Source organism: Thalassophryne amazonica, chromosome 18 (genome assembly GCF_902500255.1).
Source record: "Thalassophryne amazonica chromosome 18, fThaAma1.1, whole genome shotgun sequence".
NCBI lineage: Eukaryota > Metazoa > Chordata > Actinopteri > Batrachoidiformes > Batrachoididae > Thalassophryne > Thalassophryne amazonica.
The window spans coordinates 65780009-65805699 of NC_047120.1; the positions used below are offsets into that span (position 1 = coordinate 65780009).

Here is a 25691-nt window from a genome sequence, read left to right on the forward strand (position 1 = left end):
AACTAAAGTCATTTCAAATGGCAACTTTCTGGCTTTAAGAAACACTAGAAGAAATCAGGAAAAAAAATTGTGGCAGTCAGTAACGGTTACTTTTTTAGACCAAGCAGAGGGAAAAAAATATGGAATCACTAAATTCTGAGGAAAAAATTATGGAATCATGAAAAACAAAAGAACGCTCCAACACATCACTAGTATTTTGTTGCACCACCTCTGGCTTTTATAACAGCTTGCAGTCTCTGAGGCATGGACGTAATGAGTGACAAACGGTACTCTTCATCAATCTGGCTCCAACTTTCTCTGATTGCTGTTGCCAGATCAGCTTTGCAGGTTGGAGCCTTGTCATGGACCATTTTCTTCAACTTCCACCAAAGACTTTCAATTGGATTAAGATCCAGACTATTTGCAGACCATGACATTGACCCTAAGTGTCTTTTTGCAAGGAATGTTTTCACAGTTTTCGCTCTATGGCAAGATGCATTATCAGCATGAAAAATGATTTCATCATCCCCAAACATCCTTTCAATTGATGGGATAAGAAAAGTGTCCAAAATATCAACGTAAACTTGTGCATTTATTGATGATGTAATGACAGCCATCTCCCCAGTGCCTTTACCTGACATGCAGCCCCATATCATCAATGACTGTGGAAATTTACATGTTCTCTTCAGGCAGTCACCTTTATAAATCTCATTGGAACGGCATCAAACAAAAGTTCCAGCATCATCACCTTGCCCAATGCAGATTCGAGATTCATCACTGAATATGACTTTCATCCAGTCATCCACAGTCCACGATTGCTTTTCCTTAGCCCACTGTAACCTTGTTTTTTTCTGTTTAGGTGTTAATGATGGCTTTCGTTTAACTTTTCTGTATGTAAATCCCATTTCCTTTAGGCGGTTTCTTACAGTTCGGTCACAAACGTTGACTCCAGTTTCCTCCCATTCGTCCTCATTTTTTGTTGTACATTTTCGATTTTTGAGACATATTGCTTTAAGTTTTCTGTCTTGACACTTTGATGTTTTCCTTGGTCTACCAGTATGTTTGCCTTTAACAACCTTCCCATGTTGTTTGTATTTGGTCCAGAGTTTAGACACAGCTGACTGTGAACAACCAACATCTTTTGCAACATTGCGTGATGATTTACCCTCTTTTAAGAGTTTGATAATCCTCTCCTTTGTTTCAATTGACATCTCTCGTGTTGGAGCCATGATTCATGTCAGTCCACTTGGTTCAACAGCTCTCCAAGGTGTGATCACTCCTTTTTAGATGCAGACTAACGAGCAGATCTGATTTGATGCAGGTGTTAGTTTTGGGGATGAAAATTTACAGGGTGATTCCATAATTTATTCCTCAGAATTGAGTGAGTCCATATTTTTTTTCCCCCCTGCTTGGTCTAAAAAAGTAACCGTTACTGACTGCCACAATTTTTTTTCTTGATTTCTTATAGTATTTCTTAAAGCCAGAAAGTTGCCATTTGAAATGATTTTAGTTTTGTGTCATGTCTGTGATCTGCTTTTTTTCTACAAAATTAAACAACTGAATGAACATCCTCCGAGGCAGGTGATTCCATAATTATTGCCAGGGGTTGTAGAAATAGTAAATAAATGTATTATTTAATTTATTATTTAATTTATGAATGGACATTTTAAAGAGCATAACGTCACAAAAATAAAAACCATATGTAACTTGCAATGGAGCATTAGTCATAGTTTTTTATACAGCATCTCCCTGGGGGGGGGGGGGTAACAATGGACAGGAACTCAGTGTAGCACGTGTGCGCACCACAGCCTGTGCTGTTTCTTAACATAAGGATTGTTCAATTCTAAAAAGATGGATAAATAAACATGCATCAGAAAACACAGTGGATGTTATCTGACACAATTTGGACAGAAGAAATCATCAGATGGAAACAAATGACCAGCCCACAGCAACATGGAGGAAGGAACAATGGATTTATGGAGGGGGCCGTGTGCACACCACAGCCTGTGCTGTTTCTTAACATAAGGATTCTTAAATTCTAAAAATAAGCAAAATGGACAAATAAACATGCATTAGATAACAGTCTGGACAGAAGAAATCATCAGATGGAGACAGATTGTCGGCTTACAGCGCTGGAAACACAAACAACAACAATAAAAAAGTCTGAGTCTAATTTTATTTCTTTATTTATTTTTAATTAGCGCATTAATTTGAGATTTTTTATACACTGTTTTAGTAAACTTTTATTATTGCTGTTTACTTGGATATTATTATTGTTGTTGTTATTTAATACAAGTGTTAGACAACAACAACAACAATAATAATAATAATAATAAACATGATTTTTGGGATGTGTGGCCCTTTATAGCATATGTGGACAGTACACCTGTTCAAAGTTTTAAAGTGTGTCTGAAAACCTTCCAAAAGACATTACGTCCAAATGGAAGCACAGCATGGAGGCTTTCTGAGAAAGAGATCTGAAAGAGAAAGTCTCAAAACAGATCACTGCAGGTTTTTCTCAGAATGGTACTGAACTGAATATTTAGCCCGAAAAGGTTCCAGAAACCTGGTGGAACCAGAAGCAGTTTTTGTTTGCCACAGCTGAGAACACCAGCATGTGCAGATGATAATGACGCCTCCCAGCAACAAGACCCTGGACTATTGTTCCTGGATCTGACAGGGAGGCTAACAGAGTTCCAACTTGGGGAAAAAAGTGTGTGCAGAACCCATTTCTGTCTCTGCAGGAGCTCCACACTGAGAAGCCGCTTGCTCACTTCACAGCTGGAAGGCACCAAATGGCTGCTGTTGCTTCTGACCAGAGAATTGTTTCAACAAAATAGTCGTCAGAAAGCTGAACAGGTCTATATTCACACCAAATGACAGGAATTACATCTGTAAATTTTAAAATACAATAGATCAGAATCCCTCAGCTTCCAGCTTTCTTGGCTGTCTTTTGGGGAAGAAAAAAGGATCCAGAATTCAGCTGAGAATCACCAATGACATCATTGATTATTTCACTGAGATTTGCAGGCGTGGCTGAAATATTTTTGAAAAATTGTTTGAAAATATCCCTCAACTCATGATATAAAATAAAGAAATGACCCAATATGAACATACAGATCCTGATCCTCAAAAGTTGATAAGGGATTTGAACCCATGATGGACAAGCAGCAGAAAGGGACACATTCTGAAACACACGATCAAGGTTTTATAATCCAATCAGAGGCGTAATCGTCTTTCTCTTCATCCTCATTCCACATTCCTGTGGTGTCCAAGTGGACAATGTCCGCCAAGGTTGAAATGTTTATCTGTTCAACTTCTTGCTCAAGGACACTTGAACATGCAGCCCCACTCAGGAATCAAACCCACAACCACATCCAGTGGACAAACTGGAACCATATCAAGTAAATTTGCCTTTAAAATGATGCCGCTCAATCCAGTGAAGGACAAAACGCTCTGTATCTGATACTGCTGTTGGATCCGGTGAAGCATGGAGGACCTTTTGATACCCGTCACTTATTTCTTGTCCATGTGGCAATCCTCATTTTCCATCTTATCCACATTGGTTGCTATATTGCTGATACAGCACCCAACAGGGCATGTGGACGGAGCATTAAGTGACATATTTGAAAAAAAATTAAAAACTGGAGCATCACCTTAATCTCTCACTCCCTCTCAATCCACTTTCACATACATACCAGACCCACTCTCACCAAGTGTATGAAGCATGACTGCGTCATGCCGAACACATGCAACATATGAGTCCTGCATCACTGCTGAATTTATACACATTAATGTCTTTGATATGACTTATATTCCACACTCTTTGTTTTCTGTGGCCATTTTTTGGATATGATTTTACACGTTAGTTTGGGCTTTTGTGTGTGTGCGCGAGGCAAGCGATTTCACAGGAGTGGGGTGAAAAGTGAGCGGGGTGGGGGGGGGGGGGTGGTGAGTACAGCTCATGTGGGCAACTAAGCTTCCTCAGTTGTAGCTCCCAGACTGTGGTATGTTTGAATGGCCCCCATGTTACCTTTTTATAAAACTCATTCAACTAGAGTGCCAAAGGCCCTGTGGGCTACCGGCTCAATTAAAGCTAAAGGCAAAATGCCATTTCCAGCATAAAAATGGCCACCATTTCCAAACAAATGAATCTAGACAAATAATTTGTGGACGGGTACAATGTCAATCATCAATATTTTGCCCTTGTTAAGTTAAAAGAAAAGTTATTGGACAGTTTTTGAGAAAATTGGGTCCAAATACCCAAACTGGCCATTTTCGGCATAAAAATGGCCACCATTTCCAAACGAACAAATCTATAGCTATAATTTTTTGAAGTGAAATATGTCAAGGACCCATCTTATGCCTTTGACAAATTAGGAAAAAAGTTACAGTTTTTGAGATATTGCAAAAAATGGACGACGACTATGGCGGACGCTGCGCAAAAAATGCATTTGTATTCCTTTGCTTTTCATTCAGAATGGTGGTGTGTTCTAATTTAGTTGCAGTTCCACATTCATCTAATACACACTGTCATTGGATAAAGGCTGAGACTGCCTTCAACCCTAGCTAATCGCTCCTGGCCTTACTGAGATTCACAGTGTTACCAGATTTTTTAGCAGATACAGGTTGCCATATTGGGACCTATTTTGAGCTTTCGTCTTTCAGTCTTGTTTAACAGCTTTTAAAATCGGTTCTGATGTGGAAAGAAGATTTGAAATATAATGCAATGCTAAAACACCCTTGTCCGTATGAGCATAAAAATAGGAAATGGAATGTGATCTTTGGACCTCTTAAAATAGGTCAAGGTTATCCATCTTTGAACTTGTCCAAGAATGTTCCCTGTGAATTTGAAGACCCTGGCCATAATAGGACTGGAGTTATGCTGAGCACAGACAGACAAGACAGACAGAAGGCCTTCACAATACCAGATAGCCATATTTTGGCCTTGGGTAAAAGTCAGAAAATATTGTCCTTTGAGGAAAATATCGGAACTTCAATTAAAAAAATCGAGAAAGTATCATGCCTGTCTTGCGCAATGTGTCTGTAGTTTTTATGGCTTTGTCACCAAGACTGATTTGTAAAAATGCAATTTGAATCACACTTAAAACCAATTGAAACTAATCTTGAAAAAAAAAAATTGATTTCATGTGACTTTTGACAGTTCAGACTTGCAGCTTGGATATAGACTCAAATTGGATAAATGAGCATCAACTGGATTTTTACTGGCAGTCTGAATAAAAAAGCCCTAATCAATTCAGAATCAGCACAACTTCACGTACAACCATCGGGTGGTGACCAGACATGAACGCTCAAGATCCGAGTCTAAGGAGAGTGTTAGAAAAACCGCTGTCCCAGCGGGAGGGAAGACGGGACAAGCTGCAGCTCTTATTCTGATCTTTTCATCTACCCCTCCTTTCTCCTGCCAAAGCTCCATCCTTCCCGCTCGCCCACTTTGTGCATCCTGCCCCAATCACTTGACTGAAACTCTGTCACGGTTGGAGACTCTCCCGCTCCCCTTTAATGTGAATGAATGAGTCACAGACGAGTCCTGAGAACTGCTTTGAGTGCAGGGAAGGAGTGGGCCAAAAACCGATTAAGAGAAAAGGTGAGTTAGTCGTAGTGGAGGGGTGGAAGATGAAACAGAAAGAAAGACGAAGCGCAGGCAGAATGACGCACGAGAGCAAAGAGGCCGACAATTAGATGTGCAAAATGGGTACATATAAATTGGATGTAACAAGGGAGATGAGGCACAGAGCGCCGAGTGGAATGTGTGGGACTTACACATTACGTTCCAATCAGACATTCATGCTCCAGCAAAGATCAGACAGCCTGTGCAGTCTGCAGTTTTCCCACCCTGACTATTCCAACCAATTCATTTCACTGACCTACCCCCAAAGGAAGAAACAGCAGTGTTGACTCTCCATCCCACCTCTCATTTCCACCAGCCAACAACACAACTTTGAAGTTTTTAGAAGCACAGAAGTCCACTGAAAAAGTGGCACAGCAGGACTTTGCCACAGCTCGGACTGCCCGCTGCCCTTCAACAGTCTGGACAACTCAGCGTTTCTTTGCCACGTTATGAAAAATCCACGATGCAAATAGATATCTGGGGCTCAAAGGAAGGCAAATGGATGCAGGATGAAAGAAACTGCAGCGGATACGAACGACGCCACGCTTTAACTCCGAGCAAATGTTGCTCATCAGTGTCACCAGAATCACAAAACCCAGTGGCTAATGGTTGCAAATCCTGATTCAGAATCAATGAAGATAGACACTGAGCTTATTTTATTGGACATTACACCTGAGGATGAACAGAGTCTAGATATCGACCCTCTGGGTATCTGAGAGTTGTTACGGTGCATTCAGACTGACATTTAACCTGTCATTTGCCAACAGAGAGTGGAAAGTTGATTAGCGTCGACGAGCGGTCACCCAGACTCTGTGGGAGCTAAGTGGACGTCAGCCGGGCAACATTGATGTTTGTTGTGGTCCCAGCGGCAACAGCTGCCCTCCCACATGTGGAGGGGAATAATTATAAAAAAAAATTTTTTAAAAAGTATTATCAATGTCAGTTAGTTTTACTTAACAGTATGTGCCTACATCTAATCTGAATTATTAAAACAACATTTCCACCACCTGACTCTCATTCAACAGTGCATTTCCACTGACAGAACGTATCATTTCTCTTCTTGGGCGGTGATTCAAAGAGCCCCTTGAAGTGCAGTGAAATGACCAATTGTGTTTGGTTGCTAAGGACAAATAATAAATATTTGGCCAATCAGCATTGCCAAATTTAATGGGTTGGGGGCGATAGAATTGTCGCCCCTGGACTAATTGTGTATGTTGCTAAGGAAAAATAATAAATACTTGGCCAATCAGCATCGCCAAATTTAATGGTTTGGGTCGCCCCTGAAAGTGCTGCTGTTTTTGACAGAAACAAAAACCCCACCGACGTTTGGGTTATTTATTTTTTTTTATCTCAGTGTGTTTTGCTGGAGTAAGTTGATGAACTTTGGGACACAGTTGTTGGGGGGTGGGGGGAAACCACCCCCAACCCCCAAAGGAAAGGAGTGACCACAAATTGTCGCACACTGGTTGCGCTCACATCGGCAGCTCTGAGTTTGGGAAAAGAAGATGCACGACACCGACAAAAACCAGCTCCCAGTCTCACTTCTTACAAATGGAGCCAAGTCTGTTTGAGTTTTTGTTTGTTTTTTTTACAGAGGCATGTGGTTGCACATTGTGCTCAGGTCTGCAAGAAAAAATTGCACAAACCGCTTTGCTGAATAGTTCGGAGCAGGACGACTGTCGTAATGGGGACAAGGTTTCAGGGAGGATTTGAAGAAAAGTTTTCTGGATTGAGTCTCGGCTGTGGATTTGACTGTTTGGCAGCTTTTCGCCTCTTTAAGGTGAGTCGCTCCTCACACACACACACACACACACACACACACACACACACACCACACACACACACACACACACACACACACACACACACACACACACACACACACACACACTCATATTCTCTCTCTTCCTCTCTTTTTTGGAAGGTGGTGTGAACATTGTAGTATATACATAATGTTCTTTTGTCAATTGAGGAATTTTTCCGTATTTTGAAAGAGTCTAAATTTGGTGATATTTTCTATTCTGTTCAGGTCGGTGTCACTGTGAAACCCATGGTCAGTTTGGCTGAAGATAATGGCGGTGCAGTACAGTCTGGTGTACTATGTGTGTAATTGGTGTCAAATGTTCCTTGAAGAACTTGAGTGTTGTGTTGTATTTGATGCTGTTCCTTTCCAAAGTATAAATGAGGCCTAATATAGCTGTAAATGGTTAACTTCATCTGTGAAACTGCTGATTTTGAGAAGGACGTTAAATGACTATTGTAGAACTGTAGTAATTTTCCGAATGTTCATTTGAATGCCTGTACTGGACTAGGATCTATTAGCGCACCAGCTGCCACTGGGTCCCACAAAATTTTTCAACATGCTTAAAATCTTCAAAGTCCGTGTTAAAGTGCCAACAAGAGTTGAGCTCTGTTACTGACATGCCACCTCTGCTAGTACACCATTACTGCTCCGTTCACCTTCACCGGCCAACATCAGAGGCTTTACTGGACACACAGTCTTCTCTGGATCCCTTCAGCATGAAAAAATATGAAGAAATGCTCCTGCCTCAGCAAATGACGCAATCGAAGAGTTACGTCGAGTATATATCGGCTACGTCACCTGACTTCTCAATCAGCTCTGCCAAGTTATGCTACTCCTCCGTAGAGTGTGCTACCAGTTCGCCTGACCTCCCGCGATGAAAGTGGAACTACGTAGTCCTATAGTAAGTCAGTGGACCTTCGCCAAACGTCAAGCCTGTGCTCGACTACGTCAACCTGCATTGAACATAGGACATTTGGACCCCTGGATGGAGCCTTCTCTGGCGTTTCATAGACATTTTTGAGAACATGCTCTGTCAGACACGTCACATCATAGTGTGAACGGACTCCTTTTGCATCCAGCCAATTTTTGGAAAGCGGCACGGGAACGTGACTGAGTGTGACAGGAGTTCAAAAGAGGAGCCTAAAATGTAAATAAACCTGATGCTGAAACCGATGCCTGTGATGGAGTGCTGCAGCAGCAAAAGAAGCCTCTCTGCTTCCCCGAGAGTGTTTAATCTATGACTGATGGATGTACGACCAAGACAACGATTGTAATTATCATCATCACTGTAAAACATTCATCATTACCATCATCAGCATAATAGTCGTCTCACTGTCACCAACCAGCCATTATCACAACGATAATCACTCACACACGCGCGCACACACACACACGGATTCCTGTCGCTTAGAAAAACATGAGCGTCGGCCGTATTTGAAAATAGACCAACCATCTGTCTTTGAATGCAGCACCGGCAGACATCCACGTGGTTACAAAGTTCGCAGTGTTGCATATGGATGTGTTATCTCATCTGCATGGATAAAACAGGCTGTCACCATCCAGTCTGAGACTTCGGCTAATCAGAGCGGCTCGTGCTCAGCAGGTCTGGGTGGAAAACGTACCACCTCGACAGTTACAAGTTTCCCATTTTAACTCGACCCCAACCTAATGGATGATACGGTGTTGTGGAAACATTTGGGCACCCTTGGGCTTTGAAACATTAATTTTTTTCCATAAATAAATTTCCAAAATAGAATTCAGGTTTCTCTATTCACAACTATAAATTGTGTTCATCAGGAGAAATTCTGTCCTTCCGCGCGTCCTTTCGGCAAATCTTCATTTTCATACATTAATACTGGAAGGGCAAGACTCCACCAAAAAAATCATGCACTTCTGACATTGATGAATCCCTTTTGTACTGAATTTTGGGTTTCAAGTAGGAAATGCACCAGATGCCCTGAAATGCTCACATCACCCACTAGATGGAGAAAGAACTCATTCAAATATGCAACAAGGTTAACATTTGGTGAAAATAAGATGAGCTAACAGCCAAAAAACAACTTTCTTACTTCCATTCAAATTTCTTAAATTACACCCTGCAAGCTCTCACTGAAGAAAAAACCCTTGAAACATGACACAATCCAAATATAGTATGGACACCTTTTAGTGTCCATACACAAACAATCACTTTAACAGCCTTTTCTTCTTTTGATAAATCCAGGGATGGACACATGAACATTTCTTAGTCACTGAATACATCCTGGAATTGATTTACCTCAATCATTAATTAATAAAGAAACTTTGGTGCTGTTTGGCAAATCTGCCAAGATCAATGAGTTATCAAAAACTGAGTGACTGTGAGAGAAGAAGACTGGTGAGGGAAGCCACCAAAACACTGGTGATATCATATTCAGTGACTAAGAAATGTTTATGTATCCATCACCTGAAAAAAACTGACTGTAAAAGTCATAATTTATTTGTATTGCCATTTAAAAATATTCATCGATTCCATTATTTGGGCTTTGATATTTTTTCTTGAACTTGTGATGTTGTAGAGATGTGTTTCACTGATACTTTAAAGGGTATAATTTCAGATTTTTTTAATATAGAGAAGCCTGAAATATTTTTTAGAAATTTGATGTCATATAAAAATTAAATGTGCAAAAGCCGAAGGCCGTCCAGACATTTTCAGGCTGCAGTGCAAAGCACAAAGGTGCTTCCCACACTGTATTTCTGTTGCAGATGGACTTTTGTAGGCAGCACTGCACACATCTGAAAGTTTTAGGAAGGACGTGTCAATAATTCACCGAGTGGCTGATTTATTTGGTTTCATACACTGCATATTAAAGACCTGGTAGGCAGGTTTAGGTAACTGCTATTAACAGGAAACCTGTATCACTGTAAAGCCGAGCACACAGACAGTTGCAGATTACCGTTCCCACTTTGCATGATGCATGAAGCACACTTCATGCATCATGAAAAAGGCATGTGCAGAAAAGATAAAAATCGAATGGAAGCCAAATGTGTTCACATCCACTTATAAATAAAGAGCAGAATTTCTGAAACTACTAAATTACTATACTTGCTTATTACTATAAGCAACATGTAAAATAATATTAAACTTGTTGGCTAAATTCGATGTTTTCATCTCTCTGCAGCAGTGAAGCTGTGAGACGTTGGCAGAGAGTCCCCAACTCGTGTGGAAATGATCAAAGAGAACAACGGTCTCTTTGGAATATATGCACATACATCTCAAATAAAATGTAAATGTGAAAAAGTCAAAAGCGTTGGGCATCAGAGGTGCTATCTCTCAGCCTCAGCATGCTGCTATGCGGTTATAAATTAGTACACACACATATTTTACACTGCAAGAGCTGAGGCAGGTCTAAGTAATGGGAAAATAGATGGACCGATAAATGTGCAGATTTAGGGTGGGAAAAAAAGATGTTTTTACAGCAAGATGTTCTTGCAAAACATGTAAGTGACGTGTCGCTGGTCTCATAAGATGTGAAAGATAAATTTGTGATTCTTTTAACGCAAGCATATTGCATCACAAGGAATGTGATCAGCCTGACTAGAAATGCAACAGGGCGGAAAACATACACAGCAAAAATGCTAAATCTTAAGTAGAACCCAACTGAAATATCTGCCGATATAAGCCTTTCATAAAATGTATTGCTGGTATTTTTGCTAATATGACAACATTCATTTTATCAAAAAACAATGCAGAAAAACACTGGCTGTTGTAAATGGTGTCATTTCATGCATTGTCCAGCAAGGGGCACACTGATGGCATTGTTTACAATGATGCCAAGCACAGCTGGGACCCCATCACCCCTTGGTCACATTAGCTAAAAGAGACAGCGGCAAAGCGATCAGCTGCCATTCAGTTTCAATCAAAGTAGGCATTTTACAACAACAAGAAACAAGCAGTTGCCAGCTAGGCGGGGCCAGAATAGACAAGAAGTCTATTTTCTGAAAAATGCTGAGCAATGCATCATGCAGACTGGCAATCAGAGTGATGGCAGCGTGGCGTACATTGGTTGGTGGTTATATTTACAGCTAATTATACTAAACTTCATGTTTAAACTTTTAATACCGAGCCTCAATTATATTTCTTTCTCATAAGGGTTTGATAATGAAATGTGAGAAATCATTGGCATTTTTATGTATGTATTGCCAGAAAAACTGTATTGCAAATTTTTTTACTCCCCAGTATCGGTAAAATTTCTATCTGATGAGGATACTTCATGAGATTTTGAACCAATATCCTTAAATGAATATATTTTACAGTCGACATAAGTTGATTAACATAAAATAAAAGTGAAAAATCGCCCTCTTTACGAAATTCATGAGTACAAGAGTAAGACGAGGAGGGGGGAATTAGATGGGGAGGGGTTGAATGATGGATGGAAGATAGAAGAAGTTAATGTTGGTAGAGTGGAGACGATCTACAGAAGTGCTTAAAAATAAAGTCTTTCTGATAAGAAAAACGAGACAGAGATTCCTCTGGGCACAAATCTTCATCAAACAGCATCGAAAAGCTCATGATTTTACAACACTCTTATTGATCAATCAGTCTACGGAAGTCACATTGGATCTGAAAAAAACAGATCAATGTCATTGATCTCAAAAGTACGATTTGGTCTTTGTTTGCCAGAAAAACTTTCAAAGCTCGATGCCGTCAGCTGCCATACGGACTGTATATCCCTCCTACGGCTTTGACACCGCAGGCACAACACCTACTAATCAATGACCTGGAAACAGTCATCAGACGGCAGCGCAGCAGTGAGTTTCGCGGCTGCACAGCAGGATGATCACAGACGAGAACACCTCACCTTAAACAAAACAATCCAGAGTCAACTTTTACACTTTGTCACATATGTACACGTCAAATGAGTGCATGAATCCACGAACGGCTTCATTCTGTCACCACAAAGGGCAAAATCAAAGCAATAATACAGCAAATCCATCAGTCTCCTCCTACTCTGTTTTATTTCTTCTCATTCAGCCACAAGCCTCACTGAGATTTAGATGGAAGTCATTTCAAGAAGCCTGGAGAGAGAAGTGGGTCTGAGCAAAAAAATGCAAAGAACAAAAACAGAGTACACGCAAGTTTAGCCCGCCATAATGCCGTGCAATCTGGCAGCGCAACAAAAGGATGGAGGAGTTTGAAAATAAGATAAGGAAGACTAATGCAAAAAGTAAAAAGGAGAGAAAAGGGCAGAGTTTCGAGTGCACATAATAATCCCTTTCACACTGCACTTAACGTCACGAAGCCTGAAGTCTGAGGTACAGTGGTGTTTTTCTCATTTTCACTCCCAAGACAAAGATGATACAGATGAGGTGATGCTGATGGCTTCTTCTGAACACAGTCTCTATAACACGCACACACGGGGACGTTCTGTAGCCGAGTGCATGAGGGAAACAATGAAACCCAGGAGATCCGAACCTGGCACCGTGGTACTTTGCAAGACAATGTTGGACTGCTCCCTCAAGGGTGAAACCTGAGCCAATTAATTCAAAAGTGATAGCAAAATGGAACATAAGAATGGATTGATGGATTCACATCAGTAATAACATGGGTGTTACTCCAGACTGCCATTAAATGCGCTTTTCTACTACACAAAAGTAGCACTACTCGGCACTACGCGACTTGACCAGAAACCGGGTTTTTCTTTCGTTTCACGGCAAGTTTTTTTTACTCGCACAAAACCACAACGTGGTCCGCGGATACGTTGCGGACGTTTCTGTGTTTGGTGGCGGAGGAGAGAATACAGAGAGGCGGATGAAGTGATCCGAAATGAGAAAATTTCCCAGTCTTTAGCCGCTCACGGATACCGGACATTACAGCAACACAGAGAACAGCTGAAAAACCTTAAAAGTGATTACAGGACCACAACGACCGGAGTAGGTCGGACCATAAGGGCTGGAAACAGTTCGACCGAAGGAACGCTGTTTACGGACACCGACCGGCGAGCACCCGGAGGCTGGATGACTGCAACTTGGCCACGGCTTTGTTGGAAGCGATGGATGGTAAGTGTTTTTGTGACTTTGTTTATAGTCTGCTTGAAAGCACCGTTTAACATTACTTATCCCATTGGTGGGAAGCACACAATAACAAATAAAGATTTTGAGTCTAAACTTGTGTTAAAGTAACATTGTTGCCTCATGTATGTGGACACAGTGAGCTAGCGAGCTAGCTAACTCTGTGCTCCTCTTTAAAGTATTAGCTTCTGACAGAAAAACACCTAAAGTCAGCATGACAAGAAATGTTTACATCTAATTTAGTGACATTACTGTAATGGCTTTTTTTTTTGACATGTCGCCATTTTTTGTTTTTGTTGAAGAATCCAGTTCCATAAGCGAGGAGGGTTCGACCACCAGTTTCAACATCTGTATCAACGTCCAGCACCACACAGCAACGTGTCATCACTGGTAAGAATAATGTCTTACATCAGACAGACCTGAGCCAAACAGCAAAGATGCCAACTTAAAGTCCTTCTCTCACCTACAAACATGAACTTTGGGTTTGACAGAAAGGATGAAATCACTCATACATTCTTCACAGGGTGGTTCGGCACCCCCTTAGAGATAGAATGAGGAGCTCTAACATCTGAAAGAGAAAGCAGCAGAATAAATGATGTCTCAATTAGAAATGGGACAAAGTCACTGTCAAGTCATTCACAAGTCATCAATCTGCAAGTCCCAAGTCAAGTCTCAGGTCAGCTTGCAAACAATTGGTGGTCATTATGACTTGAGACTTGACTTGGGACTTGCAGATTGATGACTTGAGAATGACTTGACAGTGACTTCGTCCCACCTCTGGTCTCAACTGAGGTGGTTTGGACATCTAATGATGATGACACCTGGTTGCCTCCCTTTGGAATTGTTTCAGGCACATCCAACAGCAGGAGAGATGGGGTAGAGCCAGAAAATGTTGATGAACCCAATCTGGACTGGAAATATGTCAGGATTTCCCAGGAGGAACTGGAGGACAGAACTGGGGAGAGGGAACAGGGGTCTCCTCGTTTGGCCTGCTGCCACCAAGACCTCATCTGAGACAAGCACCGGGCCAAGCAGAATTACATCCCATAGTGCTACCTTAATTGATAATATATTCAGCAATGATATTGAGAATAACACTGTGAGTGGATTATTAATCAATGACATTAGTGATCATCTACCAGTTTTCAGCGTTTATAATAGAAACCATCGGCGGAATCAGCCAGAGGAGAAAATAAAATACAGGCGAGTGCGGACAGAGGAAAACATGAACACACTAAAGAAGGATTTACAGGAGCAAAACTGGGAAAAGGTATACAGTGAAAGTGATGTTGATAGTGCATATGAAACTTTTTTACAAATATTTACATCATTATATGATAAAAATTGTCCAATTAAACAAGACTACAGAAAACAAAAAATCCAAGCTCGACCATGGATGACGAAAGGGTTACGAAATGCATGTAATAAGAAAAATACACTGTATAGAGAATTCATAAAACTAAAGACTAAAGAGGCAGAAAATAGATATAAGAAATACAAAAATAGATTAACTAATATTATACGGGTATGTAGGAAGGAATATTATAGTAACATATTATATAATAACAAAAACAATATTAAAGGAATATGGGATATATTAAATAGCATTATCAAAAATGGTAATAAAAAACATAGTTACCCTCAGTATTTCATTGATAATAATGTCAAGAAGGAAAATAAGGATGAGGTAGTCAACGGTTTTAATAATTTTTTTGTAAATATTGGACCAAGCTTGGCAGAAAAAATTCCCGATTCCCAACCTGAGGATTGGGATAATAATCTCATAGAAAGAAATCCCTGTTCAATGTTCCTCACAGCAGTGGATGGAAAAGAAATTATAGACATTGTGAATAATTGTAAATATAAAACATCTACCGATTTAAATGAAATTGATATGGTGGTGGTAAAACAGGTCATTGAATGGATTGTAGAACCATTAACATACATCTGTAACTTATTTCAAACTGGTAAATTTCCCAATCAAATGAAAATAGGTAAGGTTGTGCCACTGTATAAGACTGGGGATAGACACCACTTCACAAATTATAGACCTGTTTCTTTGCTTCCACAATTTTCCAAATTATTAGAAAAGTTATTCAATGATAGATTAGACAAATTCATAAATAAACATAAATTACTTACTGATAGTCAATATGGATTCAGAGCACATAGTTCAACATCACTTGCATTAATAGAATCAGTTGAGGAGATTACAAATGCCATAGACCACAAATTACATTCAGTTGGAATATTTATAGACCTTAAAAAGGCTTTTGATACAATCAATCATGACATATTAATCAATAAACTTGAACAGTATGGGATTAGGGGGTTGGTGTTGCACTGGGTGAGAAGCTACTTAAGTAACAGAAAACAGTTTGTGAAGTTGGGGGAATATACATCATCATGCTTGGACAATGCTTGTGGCGTCCCACAGGGGTCAGTATTGGGTCCAAAACTGTTTCTAATTTATATAAATGATATTGTCAATGTTTCCAAAATATTAAAATTAGTATTATTTGCAGATGACACAAGCATTTTTTGTTCAGGGGGGGATTTGCAGGAGTTACTGAGGAGGATCAGTATAGAAATGGGAAAATTGAAAATATGGTTTGACAGAAACAAATTATCATTAAACTTAAGTAAAACAAAATACATGTTATTTGGCTATTGTAATACAGACATACAGGTTCAGTTACAAGTCGAGGGGGTAGATATTGAAAGGGTACATGAGAATAGGTTTCTGGGGGTGATAATAGATGATAAGATAAACTGGAAGACTCATATAAAACATATACAAAGTAAACTGTCAAGAAGCATTTCAGTTCTAAACAAAGCGAAACATATTCTGGACCACAACTCACTCCGCATTCTTTACTGCTCACTGGTTTTACCATATTTACAGTACTGTGCAGAGGTATGGGGTAATACTTATAAAGGTACAACACAATCACTATCAGTAATGCAGAAAAGAGCTATAAGAATTATTCATAATACTGGCTATAGAGATCATACAAATCCACTATTTTTACAATCCAAATTCTTAAAATTCACAGACTTGGTTCATTTTCAAACAGTACAAATTGTGTATAAAGCAATAAACAATTTACTTCCAGCAAATATTAAAAATATGTTTTTTAACAGATCAGGGGATTACAGTCTGAGGGGGAAATTTAATTTAAAGCATCAGTGGGCACGAACAACATTAAAAGGTTTCTGTATTTCTGTCTGTGGGGTGAGGATGTGGAACAGATTGGGAGTGGGGCTCAAGCAATGTCCAAGCATGAACCAGTTCAAACAGCGGTACAAAAATATGGTTTTTTCTAGGTATAGGGAGGAGGAAGGGTAATGAGGGTTAGGGTGTTTTTGTTTTTTTGCTTCGGCTTGTAAATATATAGTATTTTGTATGTAAGTAGGTATGTGTAGGTGTATATTTATGTTTGTGTATATATATGTGTATATATATGTATATGTGTATATATGTGTATGTATATGTGTATGTATGTTGATGTGTGTATGTATATATATATATGTATATATATATATATATACTCGTATATATATATATATATATATATATTGATATCGGTTTAGGTGTGTAGGAATCTATGTGTATATGTGGCAAAGGGTATTACTGGTTGTGGGGAAGAAGGGGTAGGGATAAATAAGCTGATGCTTCACCCTACCCCTTTTCGGACATGTTGGGTACACAGTAGGAACTTTTTTGTTGTTGTCTTTACTGATCTATCTTGTAATTGTTGTTGTATCAAATGTTTGAAATAAACAGTTTTCATTCATTCATTCATTCATTCATTCAAGATAAATGAGCCGCCTTCCTCTAGTTCTATACTTTACTGAAAATGCTTACAATGATGCCTCACATTCACCCATTCATTCAGGAGCTCTCATACAAAAAGCTCAGTTACACTCTCCAGCAGGAACAGTGAAGGAGCTTTTTTTTTTTTTGCATGTATACTCTACTGATTAACTAACTCTAGTGTTTCCCAGCTCTTGATTGGCTGGGCACACCTGACTGAGTTAATTATCTGGGGGCAGAGCTGGGACAGTTGTAAAACATGCTGGACAGGTTCTCTACAACAGAAAAGTTGGAGATCCCTGCTTTTGAGCCTGTGCAGTGCCCTCTAGTGGATGTTTTGCTTAACATCCATGTCAACATAGAAGACATGGAAGTATGTGAAGAGTGACGGTTGCATCATTTGAAATGAGATTATGGATGTAAATGGAGCCTAAATGAGCCTTTAAGTGGCACCTAAACTGTACACGGTCTCTGCAGTCTAGACGTGCGGGTACATTAGTTTGCAATTAGTTATGCTGCTTTTGTTGTGAAAGCAAGTTATGTGAGAGGGGGTGATAAGAAAGTCTTTCTCTCTGGTCAAGTTTAGGATTGGGACAAAAGTGGTGATTTGGAGGTCACTCTGACCCGCCTTAAGTGAAACAACAAACAAGGATGCAATGACCAAAGTTAGAGTCTTGACATTTAAATTCCCATTTAATCTCTGCACCTCCCAGAACTCTCTCTGGCTTGTGCTATGGCTCATTGGCCTCATCATTGCTTCAATTTGAGGCGAGTGATTGTACGCGTGTGCGTGAGTCTGTGCGTGTGTTTGTGTGTCTGTGCAAAAGCAAAATCCAGAAAAAGACTTCAAGAAGTTAACACAGACACACGAGAATCTCGGATCTAATGACACTCCCCAGCCAGAGAGTTTGAGCTCCATGTTCAATGGCGACAACAACCTCACCTCATCAATGACTCCAAGATCCTTGACCATCGATTAGCCCGTCTAAGAACAGAAGCTGTTTCCGAAGGGAGCCATTAGATGACTATAGCCCGAAGAAGTATCCAACATACCAGATGGGCTGAGCTTTACACCAGCTCCAGGACTGGACAGCAGTTTCAAAGGGACAATTAACTGAGGAAGGAAAAAATTGGGTACACCAGTGCAACATATGCAAAATGTTCAGGCTCACTGCTGGAGTCCATCGACGAAGATAAAACTGCAGGTGATCACTGGTTACTGCCTAAAACGTGGCACAAATGTGGGTAGTCAAGAGTGTTTAATATGATTTTAAGGAGATTGAGTTCTTTGGGTTCATTCATGTTTGTGTTCTGTGAAAATGATCATGTGAAAACAATAAAGAAAACAGGCCGATTTGAAAGACGGGGTGATAATATGTAGTGCTTGATGACCTTACACAAGGAACAGTGAGCTGCCACACAGTAGGATATAGACCTTGGGCCAAACCCCTGAAAGTGGGTGTGTCAATACACCTATGGTGGCAAGACATACCACCCATAACTTACTAAATATATACCCTTATTAATATTTATGTATTATAAGCAGGACAGGGTTGTAGCTATAGCCAGGTAGGGGCCAGTGAAGGATTGACATTTAAAAATCTCCAAACATGTTGGAAAGTACACACAGTACCATGTTATTTCTCTGGTCATGAAGATTCCAAAAAGGTATAGTTTGGACTATCTATGACTGAATGCTACAGAGTTATGGGGTAAAAACAGCAAAAGAATGGTGACAAAGGTCAATTTCAGTTTGTACAGGAGTCAAACGTTGCTCCAGTTCTGGTCTATCTATATTTTAAAACTGCTTTATCTAACTGTAATAGTGTATATGCCATAATCAGTCTATAATTAATGTAATTGGTTTTTACTGTAATGTGTCGTGTTTTGATATGTAGTACAAGTATATGAAGTGTGCCAAGATGTATTGAAACAAGGACCTCGGGGCCTATACAGGACTCACTGTGCTAATGATTAGACCTCCAAATCTTTACATTTTTGAGTAATTTGTAACACGTTGTTGTTTCACATTATGAAATATGATGTAAGTTTTAAATATAACACAATGCTAAAATACCCTCGGCTGTATGAACTTTGTGTTCTTTATAATCTGCAGTTGTTTAACTATTAAGATCCTATTGTCTTACATACAATTTGTACTTGTTCAATAAAGCCCCTTCAGCAATCAAAAACAGTATTTATGTTTCAACGGTGTCTGCAGGAGGCCTTGCATGTGTGTGTGTACATGAGCTTTTGACAAGAGCAGAAGTTGTGCAAATCAAGAAGTATTCAAAAATCACACCCTCTGTGCATTTGCAGGTATTAATGAGATAAATTTAACTCCACAGGAAGTTAGCTTGAGTTAGCGGATGTTAGTGTGCACGCTAACGGCACAAAATTTCTTTTAAATGACTCCAGAGGTGTCATCAGGTTACAAAAACAGCATTTTCAGTTTTAGAAGTGTTTCCCTATTTCTCGCTAGCTTTGCATAATATATGAAAAAGAGGTTAAATTTACACACAAACAAAATGGAGTTTTGCAGCTAGCTACCAGCCTGTGACAACACCATGCTAACATCCCCGAAATGTCTTGTAAATAACATCAGAGGTGTTATTAGGTTCCAAAAACAGTGTTTTCACTTTTAGAAATGTTTATTTCTCACTAGCTTTTATGGATTATATGAGAAAAAGTTATATTTACACAAAAACAAAACAGAGTTTTGCAGCTAGCTACCAGCCTGTGATGTCACCATGCTAACGTCCCCGAAATGTCTTGTAAATAACTCCAGAGGTGTTGTTTGGTGTTCAAAAACAGCATTTTCAGTTTTAGAACTGTTTCCCTATTTCTCACTCGCTTTTGCATAATATATGGAAAAGAGATTAAATTTACACACATACAAAATGGAGTTTTGCAGCTAGCTACCAACCTGTGATTTCACTATGCTAACATCCGCAAAATATCTTGTAAATAACTCCAGAGGTGTTATTAGGTATTCAAAAACAGCATTTTCAGTTTTAGAAGTGTTTCCCTATTGCTCGCTAGCTTTTGCATAATATATGAAAAAGAGGTTAAATTTACATGCAAACAAAATGGAGTGTTGCAGCTAGTTATCAGCCTGTGATGTCACCATGCTAACATCCGTGAAATGTCTTGTAAATACTTCAGAGGTGTTATTAGGTTCCAAAAACAGTGTTTTCACTTTTTGAAGTGTTTATTTCTCACTAGCTTTTATATATCAAATCAAATCAATTTTATTTATATAGCGCCAAATCACAACAAACAGTTGCCCCAAGGCGCCTTATATTGTAAGGCAAGGCCATACAATAATTACGGAAAAACCCCAATGGTCAAAACGACCCCCTGTGAGCAAGCACTTGGCGACAGTGGGAAGGAAAAACTCCCTTTTAACAGGAAGAAACCTCCAGCAGAACCAGGCTGAGGGAGGGGCAGTCTTCTGCTGGGACTGGTTGGGGCTGAGGGAGAGAACCAGGAAAAAGACATGCTGTGGAGGGGAGCAGAGATCAATCACTAATGATTAAATGTAGAGTGGTGCATACAGAGCAAAAAGAGAAAGAAACACTCAGTGCATCATGGGAACCCCCCAGCAGTCTAAGTCTATAGCAGCATAACTAAGGGATGGTTCAGGGTCACCTGATCCAGCCCTAACTATAAGCTTTAGCAAAAAGGAAAGTTTTAAGCCTAATCTTAAAAGTAGAGAGGGTGTCTGTCTCCCTGATCTGAATTGGGAGCTGGTTCCACAGGAGAGGAGCCTGAAAGCTGAAGGCTCTGCCTCCCATTCTACTCTTACAAACCCTAGGAACTACAAGTAAGGCTGCAGTCAGAGTGAAGTGCTCTATTGGGGTGATATGGTACTATGAGGTCCCTAAGATAAGATGGGACCTGATTATTCAAAACCTTATAAGTAAGAAGAAGAATTTTAAATTCTATTCTAGAATTAACAGGAAGCCAATGAAGAGAGGCCAATATGGTAATATATAAGAAAAAAAGTTAGATTTACACAAAAACAAAAGAGTTTTGCAGCTAGCTACCAGCCTGTGACTTCACCATGCTAACATCCACGAAATGTCTTGTAAATAACTCCAGAGGTGTTATTAGGTGTTCAAAAACAGCATTTTCAGTTTTAGAAATATGTATTTCTCACTAGCGCGTACATAACATATGAGAAACATGTATATAAACACATAAGATGAGACCAGCCACTGACGTCAAGTTGCAGCTCTACTCTGACTGGCTGTCACCCTGCCACTCAAAAATAAAATAGAACAGATTGAAAGAGAATGTGGCTTTTTAACCTCTTAAAACAGGTCAAGGTAAGCCATCTTCGAACTTGTCCAAGCTCTGTGTCCCAAGAATGTTCCCTGTGAATTTGAAGACTGTGGCAGTAACAGGACTGGACTTACGCTGAGCACAGACAGACAGACGCAAACCCTTTGCAATACCCGATGGCCATATTTGATGGCCTCAGGTAAAAATGAGGTAACCTCATCATCATCATGATTCTGGCTGATAGGAAGGAGTTTTCTGTCTCCAGCCCAGTGTTAAATAAAGTTTGCACAATGCCAATCAAGAATGGAGCCTCTGAATGTGTTTTCATGACTTCAGCTGGATAAATAAGCTGCTAATTTGTAGGGAAGAAGTCACATTCTCAACAGCACGGCTGTAATTTACATCACATTCAGCATTCTAAATTCCACCACTGGCAACGACTGCTAATACTCACTAATTTCATCACTTTTGTTGAGAAATGCTGACACATTTTCACGCTACTGAACGAAGAACATGGAAGATTTGTGCCGTAGCGCCTACAGCTGTCAGGAACAGCAGTGAGAGGAATCACAACGAAAGATCTCGTTTACCTTTGTCCTGCTTCGGCCCCACAGAGAGCCCCGAGATGACTTCAGTGATAAAGGTGTCAGATGGCGCTCAGCTCGAGGCCCGCGTTGGGAGTCCTCATCCACTATGTAAAAGCTGAGCTCAGGAGTGGTCAGTCCTGACGAGGTGTCCGTGCTGAGGATTTGTCACCTCTACACACAGATTAGCTGACGGCACAGTGTGTCTACTCGGTCCTCTACAGACACAAAGCAGTGCGTGTCTTCTAATTCAGAAATCTGCCTTTGTGGAAGAATCTCGAGCCCCAGGTGACATGAAGAGGAAACACTTTATGGAATGGAGATGGTCGTGACCAGTGTTTGCCACCTGCACCAGATAGACGGTTATTTTAAAGGTATGGGAATGGACCTGTTGTCTGCCTGGGTGGTTGGCATACAGGACTCGAGGGGGTTCCGTGGTGTTGTGGATGAGGAAAAGGGCAGCATCAGCACACGCTACCAGACTTGTCTTATACCATCTCATCTGATCTTCAACCGAATCGGGTAGTGGGGGCAACAGCTCCAGTAGGGAGCCCCAAACTCCCCTTTCCTGGGCCACATACACCACCTCAGACTGAGGGATCCCTTGGCGTTCCCAGGAGATATAATCTTTCTACCTAGTCCTGGGTCTTCCCCGGGGTCTCCACTCCCAGCTGGGACGTGCCTGATGTGTGTTTCCTCTTTGTACAAAATCGATCACAATATTTTGTAGATCAATATGAGCTTTTGATCAAACCTAAAGCCACATTGGGGTGTGTTTGTGTGTGTGTGTGTGGGGGGGGGGGGGGGGGGGGTGGGGGGGGGGGGGGGGGGGGGGGGGGGGCGGGGGGGGGGGGGGGGGGGGGGGGGGTGATGGTTTGCTTGACCTTTGATCAATCTGTTCCAAACATTAATTACCTGACACACAAATCCCAAGTATATCCCATCAATTTGGTGAAAATCCCTTCTCTCTACTCTCACTGGTCTCTTCCGCTCGCATCGCTCACACACACACACACACACCCCACACACACACACACACACACACACACACAAACACAAACACACACACCACAACACACACACACACCCACACACACACACACACACACACACACACCACACACACACACAGAGACAAAGAGTGATTACAATCCCCTGTTTGTGTTGCAGCACACAGGGAATAAAAAGAAAAAGTAAAACAGTTAAGTGTTAAAACAGTCCTAAAAGTTAAATGGAGCTTCCTAGTCACTCGGTAAGTATTTCTCACAAACCTGCTACTAACATCCTGTTCGTCCTGGATTGTTTCGGGTACTTGTCCGTGTCAGATCTGCTGGGAACTGGACTGGAGAGCGACTTAAATCTAAACCGACATGAGGCAACAGTTCTTGTATCTGTCAAGTTATGGAGCAAAGTAGACGACAATGCCCCCCCCACCACAGTCACCTTCAACAGTGTCTATCACACTAACAAGGGTGCTACACCTCAGCTGTGTCACTGCTTCCCCCCCCCCACCCAACAATCAGACATACACACAAAATACACAGACAGACCGCCGAACCGACAAACTCTGCAATGTGATGTGCACAAGCACAACATGTCCTGCAGCAGCACAGCGCCTTAATGATCAGCGCTCCTCAGTGAGGGCGGAATTTGGTTTCCATCAGTGCCAGCCAACCTGCCCCCGCTCCCCAACCCCAGCTCCCAACATAGCAATAATCAAAATAGCCACTAGGCGAATAAAGCAATAGAACCCGGCGTGCTGACTGCACTCTGTAATTGTGCCTCGTAAACAGAAGCGGCCGCTGCTAATGTACCTGGTAGACGTGGTAGGCGTTGGCGGCTCTGCCCTGCAGGAACACAGAGGGGATCCACCATTGATGAGAGCGCGATGAGCCCTGAGTGACACAAACAACAACGCTATCTTCATTAACATCATCATCATCGTGATCATTATCTCTGGTCGCGTCAGCATCAGCGCCGTGTCAGCGCGACGGCAAAACTCAAATTACAGCCGATTCTGCAGAAACTGAATTTAATTCGGTCACGATGGAACCAGGACATCTGCACCACAGGAACCTTTTCACCAGCGAGGAAACTTTTCAGCAACTCCACAACTCACCGACGTTCTGCACCGAGAACTCAGGAATCAGTTTACTTCTTGAACTTTAGCTCCAGAGGTTCTCCTGCATGATGCAGGAACTACTGAGAGGAGACTGCAGGCTGATATGGAAATCCAAGTCTTTTAATGATTAAGAACTCAAAATAAAGAACATAAAATTAAAATAAAATCATCACCACAGGCAAAGCCATATAGATGGTACTTTATCTTTATGGTACTTGAAAGGCAGGAACCACAGAGCTCCAGATCAGGATGTTGTTTACTTCTGGAAAAAAAAAAGGTTATGAGAGCTGATGAAAGTTGCTTAAATGCCAACAGTAAATTTAATTAATTTTGTGACCCCAATACATCATAAAATGCAACATAAACATTTTTTGTCGCTTAACTGTAGCAACATCATCAGCACGCGCTGGTATTTCACAAGTTCCGTAAATATCTCTGGCAACTCACAATAACTTTTGTCTTGCATGTGCATGGGGAATTTTTTTCTTAATTCATTAATTATTTTACACATGCACACAATTTCCAAATCAGTCAGTTGACCGACAATGACATCGATTTGAGAGTTTGCAGTACGAGAGTTGTGTACAAGGTGGGATGGATCTGCTACCGTCTGGCATGAAGTGGGTGATCTATTTGTGATGAAATCAGACATTTTATTGAAATATAATATTGGCCACACGCTCGTGCATCCGCCCAGCTCGGTGGAGACAGGCGCTGCCAAGATGGCGACATTTGGAGCCGCCCTTCCAAAGACTGCTCTTCAGAAAACCTGTGGATGAAGACGTGGAGGGTTTGTCCAGTCGCTGTGCAGTTGGTGAGTCCGACATCCTGGACAGGACATTCCTGACCAGATTTCCTACCAGATCGACTTTGTTTCCTGTCAGGTCGCTCAAAGTGACGCCGTCTTGCAGAATGAGACTGTTTTGTGGGCCGCCAGAAGAGGAGGTACTGCTGGCCCACCACCAGAGGGCGCCCTGCCTGAAGTGCGGGCTTCAGGCACGAGAGGGCGCTGCCGCCACGGACACAGCCGGGAGTGACAGCTGTTACTCATTACTTCCTGACAGCTGTCACTCATTCTTCATCACCTCACTCCATAAAACCCAGACGTCATCTCCACCTCATCGCCAAGATATCGTACTTCATTGAAGGTAATATCCTCAGCCGTTTTGTGTTACAATATATCTGTATATTGTGAGTGTTTGCAGGAGTACCGGTTCCTCTATCTGTGGAAGCTGAGTGAGTGCAGGACGGCACTCTTTTCCCCTGAGAAATCACTGCGGTACTCATCACATATTGAGTGAGAGGTGGAGGTGGCATTCCCACCGTTGTTGTTACTGGGTGTACACACACCCACACTTGACTGTCTTTGTTCTTGCCAGCAGTACCAGATCCGACAGTCGGAGATGGTGATCACCTGG

The 25691-nt window shown here is 41.1% G+C and overlaps 1 protein-coding gene and 1 long non-coding RNA gene across 4 annotated transcripts in view; one reads left to right on the forward strand and one right to left on the reverse strand.

Moving 5' to 3' along the window:
* The window catches only part of snx29 (sorting nexin 29), a 245953-nt gene that overhangs the window by 36753 nt on the left and 183509 nt on the right, over positions 1–25691 (reverse strand). The gene's annotated exons all lie outside the window — the stretch shown is intronic.
* On the forward strand, positions 4160–25198 carry LOC117530480. The gene is made up of 3 exons (XR_004566373.1): positions 4160–4366; positions 19724–19731; positions 25185–25198. It is a non-coding gene; the product is annotated as an uncharacterized LOC117530480 (long non-coding RNA).